The 15117-nt window shown below is 38.2% G+C and overlaps 1 protein-coding gene across 2 annotated transcripts in view; it reads left to right on the forward strand.

The window, feature by feature from the left end:
• Positions 1–15117, forward strand: part of LOC123684299 (vesicular glutamate transporter 1) — a 94753-nt gene that overhangs the window by 28026 nt on the left and 51610 nt on the right. The window lies entirely within an intron of this gene.

Consider the following 15117-nt stretch of genomic DNA (forward strand, 5'->3'; position numbering starts at 1 on the left):
TTTCTTGATTGGGTTAAGAGTTTTCTCTCTGATCGAAAAACTTATGTGAAATTGAATGACGTTTCATCTGACGAGTACACCAACAACATGGGTGTCGCTCAGGGATCTGTGCTGGGCCCGCTTCTGTTCTTATTATTTATTAATGATCTGCATTCATACGTTGTAGCCTATATACTGATAATGTTCGCTTATGATAACTATCGCTATTAGAGAAAAAGTTGGCAGGAATTGAAGTCGCTGTGCGAAAGATAGTACAGTGTTTCATTGATTGGTGCCTCAAAAACGCACTTATTATCAATCTAACGAAGTCGGTAATAGTTAGGTTTCAGAATCCGAGTGTGAAACCTCTCATTATAAAACACAAACAAGGAGAATTGGAGGCCACCGGAGAGGTGAAATTTCTGGGCTTGTATGTGGACAGAAACCTTAGGTGGCATCTCCACATTGATCATGTTTGTGCAGAATGAATATTGCTTACTATGCCTTATTACGTCTCAGGAGTTGTATTTCTGTCGGAGAGCTACTGACCATTTATTACAGCATGGTTTACAGTCATTTGAATTACAACGTGGTTCTTTGGGGCTGTTGGCAAGGTCAAATCGACTGTTCTGAAAAGCGTATCGTACGACTTATTTTCAGACTTCGGCCATGCTATTCATTCATTTATTGCCTCAATTATATCCAACTTAACATCAGTTAATACAAGAGATGCTGTGACTTTCATGGGTATGAAACACGCCATACTGATACCATCGCCTTCCCCAGACATCGTACAGCTAAATATGAGTCCTCACCTAGCTTTGTAGGCATTTGTAGGCATGTTTTCCTAGTAGGTTGAAATCAATGAATGGAAGGACTTTCGAGCGAGAACTAAACATTCAGCAACATTTTTGGCGGTCGCACGGAAATCCGAATACTCTTGCTAAGGAGTCTTGATAAGAGGCATATCGGCCCACAAGTCAGGAGTCAAGTAGGCGTAAGTCTTGACGATAGCAGCAAAAGTTGCTTTGGCGAAGTTACCCAGTGTTCCAGTTGAACCCCTAGCAGAGGAATAACAATCTTCAATACTAGGCTTTTGCAACAACTTCTTGGGAACTGGAGCTGACATAATGCCAGTTTCTCTAGGTGCTGGAATGAGTCTCACAGTAACAATACCGCATTTACCGGTTACCTTGCATTACCGTGTGGGGTTTACCAATATTATTACCCCAATAACCTCTTCTTACTGGAACAACAGAAAGCTTGGCAAGAATGATAGCACCACGGATGGCAGTTGCTACTTCCTTGCTGCACTTTACACCTAAACCAATGTGACCATTGCTGTCACCAATAGCTACAAAAGTATTGAATCTAGTACTCTGACCAGCACGGCTTTGTTTCTGTACTGGCATAATCTTAAGAACCTCATCCTTGAGGGTTGAACCGATAAAGTAATCAATGATATCAAACTCTTTGATTAAAGGATTAATTAAAGGATGCTACTATAGTAGATAAGTCAAGACCTCTTAAGCTGACCATGAATAATAGTCAACTGGTGCGTAGAGTGTTAGGAAAATCCAAGATGTTCAGGGAGGATTTCAATGTATTCGTCTCATCTGATAGAACTCCGAGAGAGAGAGATTATTTCAATAAAATCAAAATTGAATTAGAGCAAGGGAAATCTTCGGGTGAGAATGTCGAATTGAAGTTCATGAAGGGCATTCCCGTTATTAGACTTTTAAACTAAATTCCCCCAATTACAATTCCAGGAAGCACGTTATGTACTATCAAAACGTACGTGGCCTCAATTCTAAAACTCATGAACTCAGGTCTGCTGTAGCAAGTGGTGATTTTGATGTTGTATGTCTTGCCGAAACATGGCTGAAGGATGGTGTGTATGATGGTGAATTGTTTCCCGCTGAGTACAGTGTTTTCAGATGTGATAGAAACTTGATTACCACTGGTTTGTCAACGGGCGGAAGTGTACTAGTGGCAGTTCGCAGTGAGTTATGTGCAGTTGAAGTTGATTTATCAGGGCTCAAAACTCTTACCCCTTCCGTCGATGCAGTAGCTTGTAAGATCATGTATGGACCTCATTCTATCATTATAGTACTGTTGTATGTTCCACCACGAACAGATATTGCAATTTATCAACAACTGTTTGATTCACTGTCTTCATTCAGTCCATTACTAGATAGTAGATTGATTGTTCTGGGGGACTTTAATTGTCCTAAATATACTGAAAATTCTTTGTCCGATAACCGTACTTTAATAATCAACACGTTTTCTGAGTCACTTGAACTTCATCAATATAATGAAGTACGAAATTGTAGAGATGTATTGTTAGATTTGGTATTTTCTAATTTTAAGTGTAGTGTTTCCGGCTCAGACTATTCACTTGTATCAGTGGACTCTCATCATCCATCAGTTGAGGTTTTTTTTGTTTCCTGAACAAAACATAAGAAATTCAAATTTTTCAGTTTCTGACTCTGTCTACGCGTGTTCCAAGTTTAATTTTTCAAAGGCAAACTATGTAGATATGTACCGCTTTATATGGGAAACTGACTGGTCACCTGTTATGAACGAAGGTGATCCGGATTTGGCTTGTGCCAAATTTTATTCACTTCTACAGCATATCTTTCTGAGCACTGTACCAGTTAAGGTTTTGAGAAAGAGACGTTTTCCGTCATGGTACACAACCGATATTATTGATACTATTTACCTCAAAGAAACTGCATTAAAGAACTATAGGAAATTTAATAATAACTTCAATCATCTCCGCTATAAAAAACTAAACAATCAAATATCAAAAATAAACAAAGCTTACAAAAATTATGTAAGTACCTCCGAAAAGAAACTACTGACAGATCCTTCAAGTTTTTGGTCTTTTGTGCAAGAGAGCAGAGGTCATTCTCGTATACCCGGTGTAATAAGTGACGGTCATAAAATGTTGCACAGACCACAGGATATTGTTAATGCGTTTGCCCAGCACTTCTGTAGTGTGTACGACGCGCCCTATAACAGTCGAGATTTGGTTGATATGAATGATAGCGATAGTGGTATGATCGATGTTGGTAGGATTACAGAAACTGACGTTATAAAAGCATCGAAAAAGTTATCGAATAAGTTTACCGCTGGGCTTGATGAAGTCCCAAGTTTTCTCGTTAAAGACTGCATAGGTGTTCTGTCTGCACCTCTGACACATATTTACAATCTGTCAGCTTCTTCAGGCACATTTCCTTCTGTTTGGAAGCGGTCAAAAATCATACCAGTTTTTAAGAAAGGTGATAAATCAATTATTGCTAATTATCGTCCGATTTCCATCCTGTCAAATTTTTCAAAGATCTATGAGATCATTCTTTATAATTCAATATTTCCTGCACTCAAGAACAAAATAAAACCGAATCAGCATGGTTTCATGCCCAAAAGGTCAACTAAAACTAATCTTATTTGTTTCTTTGAACATGTACTACAAACTTTGGATGAGTCCGGTCAGGTGGACGTAATTTATACCGACTTTCAGAAAGCCTTTGACAAGGTCGATCATAACATCTTGTTGAACAAATTGAGATCTAAGTTTGGTTTTGCACCGAAATTGATTGACCTGATAAAATCATATTTGACTGATAGGATGTGTATTGTTGAGGTTGAGAATTGCTGCTCTATCGAGTTCTGTGCATTATCTGGAATTCCTCGAGGGATCCAACCTCGGGCCTTTACTTTTTTTATTATTCATAAATGATATCGTCGATATTATAGATGTAGCAGTACTGTTGTTCGCGGATGATTTGAAGATATATCTCAGGATACTCAACCTTAATGATTGTATCAGACTACAGTCGGCTCTTGATCGGCTATCAATGTGGTGCGCTAGTAATATATTGAGCTTGAATATCTCCAAATGTTACGTTATGACATACACAAAAAAGAAAACTATGATTGAATATGATTACAGGATCAGCAGCTCAGTACTTACTCGTGTAACAGAAATTAGGGATCTGGGGATTTTATGTGACTCTACTTGTTCTTTTGTACCACATATAAATCAGTTAATACTTGCTGCCAATAAAACTTATGGATTTATAGTTAGAAACACAAAATACTTCTGTTGTTCAAAAACTTTGATAGCTCTATTCAATAGTTTAATTAGAAGTAGGTTGGAATATTGTAACATAGTTTGGAGACCTATATATGAATATCACAGGAGAAGAATTGAGTCAGTTCAGAGAAAATTTTATAGATATTTAATTTGGAGGGAGGATGGTGTTTACCCACCTATAGGTTGTGATCATAATTTGTTACTTTCAAGATTCTGTGCACAGTCCATTGTAGATAGGGTAAACGTGTGTGCATTGATGTTTCTTTATAAAATAGTTAATGGCGGAATTGATTGTTCGGAGATTTTGTCTGGTTTGCCATTTCTGGTTCCCCGTTTGGGTTCCAGGAGTGAGGAGGTATTCTACTGTGGAGTGGGGAGAACAAATTCGAGTCGTAGATCACCAATTTATTATTCATGTAAGTTGTTCAACTCGCTCGCAAGTATATGTGACATACATCACGATTCTCCTCGGTCCATCGTGGAGGCCTATTATTTTCACAGCTCTGTGAGCTGATCTTGGGTTGGGTTGGTGTATCTCTTTTTTTCATCTCTTTTTTTTTATGATTATGTACATTGCCATTCGTAATGATTGTTATATTGTTAAAATAATGTAATTAAAATTGTGTATTCCTGTAATTGGGGGTCAACCCTGTTGGAAATAAAGGACTTATTATTATTATTATTATTATATATTATTATATAGTGTTGATGAGTTCCTTAGAGACCCCATTCATTAAATCTGTTTTGTTTTTTTTCTTTGAATGAGTATTCTATTTTATATGACTTATCCTAATCCTATTTTCTAAATTTCGGAAAGCGTCAATAAACTTTATTATTATTATTACTTATAGAAATTCCTGGGATCTGCACAATTCGTTATCTACGACGATAGAAACTGAAAGATACAGTAGTTTTTAGTTGCTGCATATGAAAACAAAGTTGTCGAAACGTTCGTTAATCGCTTATAAAGATTCTGTGGGTTAGAGTGTGGTTACTACAACGTCAGTATAATATTTCCACTCAGGAAAAATTACAAGCGATTTTAACAAACCACTCTTTATGAGAGAATTTGCAAACGCAAGCGAAAATTTCAGTAGCCACATTCATCCATTTGACCGGATATAACGATGAAAAATGAGAAAATAAAGACGAACACAGCCCATTTTGTCGAATCAGCATCCGCTATGCCATCCAACGTTTAGGGGGGATTTTAGGTAGCAGAGAAATTGAATACATTATCGTCTGTTAACACTCAGTGTAATTGTTCTGGTGTTCAACTGAGCCCAGACGTTTCAATTAACTAAATGTTCCCCGATTTTAATGTCCGTTTGTCTTGGTTATATGGCGATCCAGGAGCTGTACCCCTCTCTTAATCTAAATGGAAATTTAACATGCGATTGTTTGCAGAGTTCAGCAGGGTTTTTATCTGGGGAGTCGATGTGAATGGATAAAAAGTCAGATTGGGAGGACTTTCGTTATATTTCGGACTGATTTCGTCCAACACTGGTTGATTCGTTGATTCTAATGAAAGTTTTGCTCGAATATACTTTTTTCGCTAGTGAGACACCACAAAAGGGGTGTCTGAGAAATCCGGTATCAGACTCGAAAGGAATACGACAGATATGAGAAGTAATGTAACCGAAAAAAAGTGCTGTGAAGTACTAATATACTGTACTAAATAGCTAAAATAACCCATTGCGACAATCATATCAGTAACGCAGTATTTGATGAAAGATACAGGTGGTAGTAGGTATAGTATTTTACCGACTTCTTTGGCAATCAACAACAAATAGGACAATAAGTGCTTAAATAATAATACACTGCTGATTTCCACAAAATTATTTAATTATTTAATTATTTAAAATGAATTTCCATCAAGTGAAGACCGAATCAATCAAATATTCAATAAGTGCTTTTCAGTGTACAGAGATTTCAGATAGATTAGACGATTCCCTGATAATTAAATAGCTTATTAGTCAGATATATCTGATGGATATCTATTCAAATGCTATAGGTGTACAATTTTGCTTCTGCCGGCTGTAGCGGTAGTGGTAGTCGAAGAAAAAAGGGTGGTAGATGTCATACAATGAGCTTAGGTATTTGTAAACATAACGCCATCGAAATATTACTCGATTTGTATCTGCATCATAGTTATTCTCGATTGAATATGTGAGCTTACGAGCCAAATTCTCGTCATTTGCGGGAGGTTTTAATTTTCTACTTTAATATGAAGAAATTTGGGGCGGAGGCTCATCGAATGCTCTTTAACACTTATGGTGAGGCTAGTATCAGTGAAAGAACGTGCCGAGAGTGGTTTCAACGCTTTAAGAACGGTGATTTTGACGTCGAAGACCAGCATGGCGGTGGAATAGTGAAGGTTTTCGAAGATGCAGAATTGGAGGCATAACTTGATCAAGACTCGTTTCAGCTGCACAAAAATTGGCAGGATCATTGGGAGGGACGCAACAAGCCATTTCAAAACGCCTGAAAGTCATGGGAATGATTCAGAAACAAGGAAATTGGGTGCAGTACGAGTTGAAGTCGTTAGATGTTGAACGGCGTTTGGTTGCTTGTGAACAGCTGCTTGCAAGGCAAAGACGGAAGGGATTTCTGCATCATAATGTGCCTGGAGACGAAAATTGGTTCATTACGAAAATCCCAAGTGCAGAATATCTTGGGGATATCCCGGCCATGCTTCCACGTCGATGGCCAAATGGAATATTCACAGTTCCAAGGTGGGTCTAGCTCGGTGTAGATATTATGAGTTGTTGAATTATTGAAAGACATGCAAAGTTGTACGCCTATGTATATAAATGTTATATCAATATCTGTAGATCTACTGAATTAGTGGATGAACATTTTAGATGGAATGGACGCTTTAATTATTTAATGATGTTCTAAAAGATCTATGATAAACTTTGACAGATGATAGCTCCACTCATTCTGAACTTTTTTCCTATGAACATAGATCCGATTCGTTCTCATGAAAAACAAATATTTATAAACATTGTATCTACCTTCCTCAACAATAAAAATTGTTCGGAATGTCCACCTTCGGCTTGAACGCCAGTCTCATATCGATGAACTGAAGATTCTGTTACTCGGCAGATCAGATTTTGAGTCGTTACTTATTTGATTTGTTGCATCTCGAATTTTATAAAATTGAATTATACGGTCTATGCCAATCCTCCACAATCGATTCAAGACCTTAAAAATGGAATTCGTGGAGTTATCAAGGACATACAGCTGCAAATGTGCGAATTTGTCATGGAAAATTTCATGGAAACGATATCTATGGCTCTGACATCCTAGTTGTGGAGGCCATTTGACTGATATCGTTTTCCATTTAATGGTATACCTTCTACTTTCCAATTGAATAGAAACATCCACTGATTTCGCTTAAAATGTAATAGTGCTCTTGAACAAGGGAATCGTCTATTCCATCCAAATTTTGGATAATATAGAAAGCTGTTATTCTCTTATTCCTTCTCTGATTTTCATAGTAGATCCAAGGAGTTGATTTCTCAATCTATCTGATATCACTAAATGATATTCACTATTTCCATTTTATAAGGTGCATAATTCTCTATACTATCCTAAGCAATTCCCAAAAACTACCACCAAAACAACACCAGCTCATCCAGAACAGTCGTCGACCAAAAAACGATACAAATCCACAGAACGATTTTATGAGTCTCGTTATTTTTTATGTTCGGATCAGTAACCCCCCGCAATACTTATTATTTCATGAAAATCAATATCATCTGGTCGGGGACCAACCCTTGTTTGTTGCCGCAGTTTCCCTAATTCCAGACAAGTGGATGAGATAAGGCGGCGAACTAAATTCGGGGAATGCAGAAAGGGAAAACAGATAGTTTGGGCCCGTTTTTTCAGCAGTTTTCAGGCGCCGACGGCCGGAGAAGATCTTGTTATTGTGCGGGAAGTTGGCGCCACTGCTTATGGAGCGGGCTCCCTTCCAGGCTAGACGGAGGGAAGATTCCTTTTCATCTAGGCGGTTGTTTATGGGGTCAGGAGACGACTGTTCGGGATTCCGGGCTGTTTTGAATATATTGATGAGATGAAGAGTTGGAATACATTAGGGGTTTTACGGTGGGAAGACACAGAATGTAAAGAATTTTAGAGTCATGTTGTATTCAGTGATACGACATCAATATCCGTCATAATCTATTTTTGAAGACATTGTTTTGTCGGTAGAACTTGTGGAATCATCGATCTCTACCATTCTTCAATCAGGTTATCATTTTCAAAATAAATCATTGAATCAGCGAGGCATTACAACCCCTTTGATATTTCCAAAGTTCTCGCTTTGGAATCTACAGCATCTGAAAATTGAATAAATGACAGGCGTACAACTTTGTTTCAGCCGTTTTTTCCGAAATTCGAGGCTTTATTGTAAAGAAACTAATTATACATTTATGATTCAAAGTATTGTCCATCTTTCGGACAGCGCACGAATTCTGAGTTGAAAAAACTGGTCATCTTTTGAAGAGATCCAAGAATCGATCCTATTTTTTACTTCTTCAGAAGACCGGAAGTGCTGGTCAGCCATTGATCGAAAGAAGTGATAGTTCGAGAGAGCAACGTCTGGGGTATACGGAAGGTGGGTAGAACTTCCCATTTCAACGTTTCCAAGTATGTTTCGACCACTTTCGCAACATGGAGTCGAGCATAGTCATACTGTAAAATCACTTTATCATGTCTCTTGTTGTATTGCGGCTGTTTGTCTTTCAATGCTCGGCTCAAACGCATTGATTGTGTGATTGTTCCAGTCAGTTTAACAACTCATAATACACTACACCGAGCTTTTTCCACCAAATACTGACATTGTAATCTTGAATATTCGGTTTGGCCAACGATGTGAAAGCATGGCTGGGACATCCTCATTATTTTCTGCGCTTGGGATTATCGTAATGAGCTCATTTTTCGTCTTCAGTCACAATGCGATGTAGAAATCGCTTCCGTCTTTGCAAAACTGTTCACAAGCAAACAAACGCCGTTCAACATCTCTCTGCTTCAACTCGCAAGGCACACATGACTTTCAGGCATTTTGAAATGGCTTGTTGTATCACTCCCAATGATCCTGCCAGTTCTTGTTGCGTTTGATAAGAGTCGTAATCAAGTAATACCTCCAATTCCACATCTTCGAAAACATTCTCTCTCCCACCGCCATGCTGGTCTTCTATGTCAAAATCACCGTTGTTAAATCGTTGAAACCGATCTCAGCACGTTTTTTCACTACCTAATAATGGCCCCACTGTAGGTATTTGAGAGCATTCAATGAGCCTCAGCCGCAATATTATTATATTAATAATTTCATAATGACTTGAGAATGGCTACTATTAATAGCCAAAACGTCGTCATTGCTGAATAAAAATAAAGAGTATTTCACTGGAATAAATTCGGTCACCTATACTCAATAACTCAGTATATAATATTCTTTATATTAAAGCGGAAAATTAAAATCACCAGCAAATGACGGGAATTTGGCTCGCAAGCTGACATATTTAATCGAGAATAACTTTATGATTCAGACACAAATCGACTAATATTTCTATGGCGTTATGTTCACAAATACCTTATTGTATGGCATCTACGATCTATTTATTTCGATTACCACTTACTGCTACATCCATCTATTGCAAAATGGCGGTAGCAAAGTTTTACACAATATTATAACTTAAAAACTAATTGTAATGAAAGAAATTGATAAATGATTCAACTGAAAAAAGTGCCTGTAGAATATTTCCCTTTCATGTTTATAGCACCAGTAATAAAGAACTTATGAGAACTTTTCATTTCACGCCATTTTCCAATTTTTTTTTTACAGCTTGATAGCAGTTGAATTTATGAGGTAGCGGTTTTCACCGAATTGAAACTTTCAAAATCGAGCTGGATAATGTGCTATTCATTTTTTTAGCTCAAAGGGATTCTGAGATTCCCTCACTAGACAACGAATTTGGGACACCCGATATGAGCTCTTATATATGAATGTTTACAGAAAATTCTCCCTTCAAAATATTTATCATCGATCCAGAAACACCCTGTACACATCAAACATCTCATATTTCTCGGAAGCTCAATAGACCGATGAGGAAGATTTCTCTTGTGCGAACAAGCACAAACTTCTCTTTCTAACCCCGAAGGCCGATGATATTGCCATCGAGGGCAGCCTCTGAACAGGGCAAATATTTGTGAAGTCAACACGTTCACCCCTTCCCACCTCCCAATGTCAACACGCACTTCATATCGGTGTTTAATATCCTGCCCTGGGATGAGAAAGAATACTGACAGAGCCTGATTTTTGTTTGAAATGAGCAGAATGCAGCTCAGAATAGCTCCAGAGGAAAGCGTTCAATCATTGCTTTTTGTCATTGGCTCCGAATATAACGTGTTTCGGTTTCGATCCTGGATTCTATTTCAGGGTTTGATGTGAAGAAAATGTACTGGGTGTAGATATCTTACTTTCTGCTTTCCACCAGCAATAATACGCAATTCAAAAACCGAATTTTTTCTTTGTATAAGTTGAGTAGAATAGTGAAGGGTTTTCAATGAGAGGTTTCATTATGATATTAATTTTGTGAATGAAACCATTGTGGAGCTTTCGCATAAAGCTTATCCTTCAAGTGAAAAAGCAAAATATCCCGGTGGCCAATTGTGGTCACCTATTGGAAAAATAACAGGGTAATGAAACTTTTGTCTTGTTGGATTTGAACGTCTTAACGTCGTCTACATCAAGATCTTTCAATTCCGGCCATAAAAAAAAACACAATCATATCCCGGTAGCGCAATATACTCAACGTAACAGATGCAACAGTCTCATTTTCGAATAAGTAAGGTGCAATCACACCACCAGCCCAAAAACCGTACCAAACAATAGCAGGTTGAGTATGGAGAGGCTTTTACATACTTAGAAAGTAGAAACGAAGATTGGGAAAGGTAGTCCACAATTCCCGTTCTCTAGAAGATTACCATCAAATAGTAAACAGATGGTCCAAAACTGGGCTGGTACCAAATGCTCAATATCGTTAGGCCACTATCTAAGTGTCTTTCAGGCAGAGATACTTGTAGAAGAAAGCTGTGTAGAAATTAATCTAGCAAGAAAAGTGATATAGCGATACATTCCGAGAGTCAGGCTGCGATCAAAGCACTGAGCTCTCATATCATCGATGCTAAGATGGTATTGGAGTGCCGAAGAAAACTCAACGAAATAGACAAGAATAACACTCGGGAATTAGAGGGCATGAAGACCAACCCACTAGCCAGAAAAGGAGCACAAACTCCTTTCATCGGCCTTGAACATTTCTGTGGCATAGGCAAATGTACCTACAAGAAAATGTTTCAAAAGGACACTGCGAGATCCAAGAAGAATCTGGATCTTAGCAAGAATATACTACACCTTCTAATTGGATTCCTCACAAGACATTGTCGCCTCAGGAAAGACCTCATGAGAATGGGTCTAGCAGAAAATGAAGAATGCATATTCTGTGTGGAGGAGGAAGAAACTTAGGAACACCTGATTCCGGAATGCCGCGTCATCACTAGGCAACGCAAAATTCGCTTAGGACAAGAAACTTGTAGAAATGAGGAATTAGCCTCTTTGAAATTATCCCAGATACTGGAGTTCATTAGAACTCTGGAACTGGAAGGCGAGCTGTATATCACGTTATGGAGAGAATAGCTCTGATGGGGGCACAATGGACCATTAGGTCGCAGTGAAACGGAACCTCAATTAAATCTAAATCTAAATGTAGAGGCTTTTCAACAATTAGTCTTGGATTTTTCGAGCCTCAAATGTGACATTTCTGCTTATAAAGTAACCCCTAGGTGAAATTGGGCCTCATTACTAAAGATGATTTTTCGATGGAAATCCGGGTCATTTTGATGAATCTCAAGGACCCAATCAGCGATATACGGCTTGAGAATTTGTGATTGAACTTTAAAAGCCTTAAGATCTAAGTCTTTATGCAAAATACGGTATAACGTGGTTTGTGGAATGCCAAATTCCTAAAATCGATGATGAATGGACAAACCTGGGTTTTCGTCAACACTGCGGGCTACAGCAGCGATATTCTTAGTTGTTCTTGAGCAACGCACACAGTTTCGATTCTTTATAGGTAAATATGTGCTGGTCTGCTGGTCTAATATATAACTATCATACTTTTTGGCAATCATTATCTATTTTTGCTCCTGTTTTATCATATTTTGATGCAGTATCTTCGTTGTTTCTGATGAATTTACTGAGGTTACAATCCACTGAGCAATAGCAAACAATTCACAATAACAAATTCAGCCACATCCCTATGAAAATTGGCGGATCCACCAAACGACCATCGGAAAAATGAATAGCTATCGCATTTCAATCTACATTGCATTCCGGACACAAAGACAGTATCAGAAAACTGATTTGATCGTTCCATCACCACGGCAACTGTACAGCCGGTTTGTATCGCGAGGCTTAGAGGAATTACCGGGAATCGGCATGGCAATAAAGGAGATTTTCTTGTCGAGAGCTGCTCAAGGGCCTTACGTTCCCTTCGCACTATCATCCTACGCGAGCGGAAGGCCCAAAAAACGTGAATACAACGGTTTAATCGTTTTTGTCTGGATTAAGCGGATTCAGATGGTGAAATAGAGTTCTTGCCGAGTTGTTCTGTTATTTGCGTACATCGAAAGGGGATTTTGGAGGGAGAGCGAACATTGTTCGGAAAAATGCAGAACCTCAGAGTAATAAACATAGATAGAGGGAGTATCTGTAATTTTTAGTAGGCAAATTATTTTGTCCCCAACATGAACTATCAATTTTGATAAGAAGCGCGCGGAAATGAAAACATATCAGTGATTCGATATTTCATTCAATTCGCGAGTTTCTCCACAAAAAACGCACTTCTTATGTCCCATAGTTAATCAATGTTTCATATTAACTCAAAATATATTGAGATGAATACCTAAATATATCAGAAATTCAGAAAACAAACTTCAAGAGCACCAAACGACGTGAAACAACCGATGACACTAGGAGAGCAAAAGTTGCCAAACCTTGGATTTCAGCAGGTAGATACAGAAAATAATGAATATTCTGCTTGTTATAAATTCGACAATTGTGGAAAAATATCGGATTGCAAATATTCAAATTTACATATTTAATTGAGAATCACTCGAATAAATATATTTCATTCAATATAATATACATTCATAATGATATAGTAAAATTGTCGATTGAAAATCACAATCCGACAACGTAATCTAACCATGTTGGAGACCTGTAAAAATTGCGTATACCCCCTCTATCTTGCTCTATGCGTATGAAACATCAGAGAAGCCGCTCCAAAAACCAAATAACAGTAGGTGACATTCTTCGAAAAGATTACCGATAAGGTTGAATTTTAAAGTAAACCAAAAATTAAAAGAAAGCCATTGACGCGAAGTCAGGGGCATCAGTCTTTGGGTACCACAGATCTGTATATCGGTGGTCTCTCAGTGTGAGATTGGAGCATACATTTCAATTCAATTGCTCAGTTGTTGTTAGATTATCAGTATAACCTTGTAACTCAACCTCATCCCCAAAGCAATAAATCATAAGGTGTTAAGTCACATGACCTAGGCCATTCCTTCTCAGAATTCGTAGAAACTGCAGGAAAAACAAGTACCTACTATTGTTCTGTATCGTGTTCCATTAACTGTTCGAACATTTTCTTCAAAGAAATATGAGCAAATCACTCCATCAGCATCTGCAGTGACTTTATCTGCATGTAATGGTGTCTCAAAAGTTTCATATGGATTTTCATCAAATCCAAATTCTGCAATTCTGCTATAACCATTTACCCAAAAATGATGTTCATCACTACATAACATTTTTCGATGAAATTGTTCATCATTTTCAAGTTGTTCACGACAAAATCAGAAAATAAAAGAATGTTGCAGGGCGTTTGTTTGCTTGAGAACAGCTGCTTGCAAGGCAAATACGGACGGGATTTCTGCATTGTATTGTGACTGGAGACGAAATATGGGTTAATTACGATAATCCCAAGCGCAGAAAATCATGAAGGTATCCCGGCCATGCTTCCACGCGGAGGCCAAACCGAATATTCACTGTTCCAAGGTCATGCTCAGTATTTGGTGAGACCAGCACGGCGAAGTGTCTTATGAGTTGTTAGAACCCACTGAAAAAATCAAAGGCGATCGTTATCGAACGCAATTAATGCATTTCAGCCAAGCAGTGAAAGAGAAACGGCCGCAATACAACGAGAGACACGATACAGTGATTTTACAGCATGAAAATGCTCGAACCCATTGTCTATCACTTGTTCCAACAATGGCACATGGCCTGATTTACCAGCACTTCTGGTCTTATGAAGAAGGATAAAAATTGAATCGATTCATGAATCGCTTCGAAAGATGACCAGTTTTTTCCACGCAGGATTCATACGCTGCCCGAAAAATGGGAGAAAGTTGTGGCCAGCGATGGACAACACTTTGAATTATAAATGTATAACCAGTTTTTTACAATAAAGCCTCGAATTTCGCAAAATAACGGCGAAAGCAAAGTTGTACGCTTATGTAGATAAACTAGGAATTTTGGAAGTGTATATTGAAGAACAGATGCAACATTTCGAAATAAGGATTACCTTTCTAATTTCTGCTGAGCCAAGCAACTACAATCGTCAGCAAAAATATAGGTCATCACTAGATATCCCAGCCTCAGACAGAGACGTCAGGACTTGAGCTCTAGCTCGTTAGCACAATGACATTTCCTCCACATAAATCTAATCCCGTTCGTGAAGCATTGACAGGATGCGACGCAGCTCGGATGAGGGAGAAATCCAGACAGAGGGTCGTCATGCTCCCTCCGAAAACAAGGGATTTAATGGACGAGAAAGCAAACTTTATTTATTGTTGGGAAGTATAGCGCTGCGAAATCATATTTGAGATCAAAATTCGATATAGTTTCAGAATTGTGGAAGGTTTCATGCTGGGAGTGTATTTTTCTCCGGAAGGACATAGCTCTGAAGTAGGAGATC

The sequence above is a fragment of the Harmonia axyridis genome, chromosome 7 (genome assembly GCF_914767665.1).
Source record: "Harmonia axyridis chromosome 7, icHarAxyr1.1, whole genome shotgun sequence".
Taxonomy (NCBI): Eukaryota; Metazoa; Arthropoda; class Insecta; order Coleoptera; family Coccinellidae; genus Harmonia; species Harmonia axyridis.